The 2,500-nt window shown below is 45.4% G+C and overlaps 1 protein-coding gene across 3 annotated transcripts in view; it reads left to right on the forward strand.

Moving 5' to 3' along the window:
- The window catches only part of cmc1 (C-x(9)-C motif containing 1), a 15,249-nt gene that overhangs the window by 11,624 nt on the left and 1,125 nt on the right, over positions 1-2,500 (forward strand). The window lies entirely within an intron of this gene.

The following is a 2,500-nucleotide window of genomic DNA, read 5'->3' on the forward strand; positions in this document are numbered from 1 at the left end:
CTGTCACTTCTGTGGGTTTCATGTAATCACTCCTCCAAGGTGTGTGTGTGTGTGTGTGTGTGTGTGTGTGTGTTAGTTTGCTGTGTATATGTATGTATTAGATTAGTGTGTGTTTTGGATGTGTGTGTGTGTGTGTGTGTGTATGTATGTATTAGATTAGTGTGTGTGTTTTGGATGTGTGTGTGTGTGTATGTATGTATTAGATTAGTGTGTGTGTTTTGGATGTGTGTGTGTGTGTGTGTATTAGATTAGTGTGTGTGTTTTAGATGTGTGTGTGTGTGTATGTATGTATTAGATTAGTGTCGGTGTGTGGGTGCTGGAATTGCTTTTGCTTCTTGTCGTGTGTATGCAGATGAAAGACGATGCTGTGACTCGGTGGTACAGAATAATCAGTGTGCAGTGACGGAGTGTTAATTAGTGCAGGACCTTGTTAACTGTCTAACTTAACCCTGCTGGTGTGTGTGTGTGTGTGTGTGTGTGTGTGTGTGTGTGTGTGTGTGTGTGTGCCTTATTGAACACCTCTGCCCTCTCTATACGTGCATGCACACACACACACACAGCGGTGTGTATTTCACTGCGACAGGAAGTAGGCGGATGGGGAGATATGCAGAGCCGCACTGCAGGACGACAGTTTGTGGTTTTACTTCTTGTTTTGTTTTTGGTAGTTTCACATCCGGCTGAAGTTGTAGCTTTGTTCTTTATGATGAGACGATTGTGACGAGCTGTAAGTGCACAAATCAACACAATGTCAGTGTGTGGAGTCTGAACTCAGAGTCTAGACGCTCTAACTGTGAGGTGGTTCTACTGTGGTGCTTCTTTCTCTTTGGTCTTTTCCCATTCGGGGTCACCACAGCGAATCATCTGTCTCCACCTAACTCTACCTTCATCATCCTCGACTCTCACACCAGTTACCTTCATGTCCTTAATTAACACACCCATATGTCTCCTCTTTGTCCTTCCTCTTGACCTCTGACCTGCAGCTCCATCTCCAACATCCTTCTACCAATATAACATCTCCCTCCTCTGTACATGTCCAAACCATCTCACTCTAGTCTCTCTGTCCTTGTCCCCAAAACAGCCAACCTGAGCTGTCCCTCTGATGTGCTACTTCCTAATCCTGTCCATCCTCGTCACTCCTAAAGAGAACCTCAACATCCTCATGTCTGCTACCTCCATCTCTGCCTTGTGTCTTTTCCTCACTGCTACAGCCTCTAACAAACACAGCAGAGCTGCTCTCACTACTGTCTTCTACACCTTTAATTTCATTCTTACTGACACACTTCTGTCACACACACACACACAAACACACACAAACACACACACACCACTCCTGACACTTTCCTCCACCCAATCCAACACACCTGCCCTCGCCTCTTTTCCACACTCCCAGTCACACTAACTTCATTATCCACAGAGATTCCTGTCTGCTATGTTGATGGCCAGATTGACAGATGAAGTCAAACAAAAAGGGGCTCAAACCCGATCCTTGATGTATCCCCACCTCCACCTTGAACTCCTCTGTCTGACCTACAGCACATCTCACTGCTGTCATACTCCTCTCTATATATCCTGATCTTCTCTGACGTACTTCTCTGTCACTCCTGACCTCCTCATACAGCTCCATAGCTCTTCTCTTGGCACGCTGTCCAGAATCTCTCCTTCTCTTCTAACTCACAGCCTACTTGTGGATCACAACCACTGACCACATTCAGCATCATCCCTTTGATTTCTAGCTACAACCTGATGACCCTGTGTGACGCTCTTTAAGCTCTAACACATTGCTCACACTCATCCTTCAGCATCACTCCTACCCCATTTCTCTTCCTATCCACACCATAATAACAGTTTGTAAACCCCCCCCCCCCCCTACTATGCACTTTGCTCCCCTTCCCCCAGGTCTCCTGCACACACAGTATATCTAACTTTCTTCTCTACCTTTCTCTGTCATTGTATAAACATTGAGTCCCTATACTCAGACCTGTACTCCTGCCTTTCCTCTTCTCTCTCCTCTTCTTCCTCGACCAACAGTAGCCCAAATTCTACCGGCGTCCTGTAGGTCGGGACTCCACCGATATGGTGTGGATTTCACACTGATGATTCGCATATTTAAATGTGGCACGTTTTACGCCGAATGCACCTTCCTGATGAAACCCTCTCTATTTATCCGGGCTTGGGAGCGTCACAGAAATCACTGGCTTGCAACCCTGTGGATAGATTGAGGTGGTTATATGGTTACCTGTGTAACTAAGGGTGATGTCATTTCCTGGTGAAATGCGCTGCAGGAATTCAGCTCCTTTATTCAGTATTTTTATAAACCAGTGTGTAAAGCAACATCATTCTGCTCTTAGCTGTGTGTTTATTGAGAAAAGTGATAGACGTTTTCATATAAAGCTCTGTAAATGAAATGTATACAACTATGTTCTCAGTCTGTCCGTCCATCCTTTCATCCGCCCGAGAGTCGTTAGTGTGGTAGTAAAGTGTTGAATGTCTGTAAGGCTCG

The sequence above is a fragment of the Tachysurus fulvidraco genome, chromosome 25 (genome assembly GCF_022655615.1).
Source record: "Tachysurus fulvidraco isolate hzauxx_2018 chromosome 25, HZAU_PFXX_2.0, whole genome shotgun sequence".
Taxonomy (NCBI): Eukaryota; Metazoa; Chordata; class Actinopteri; order Siluriformes; family Bagridae; genus Tachysurus; species Tachysurus fulvidraco.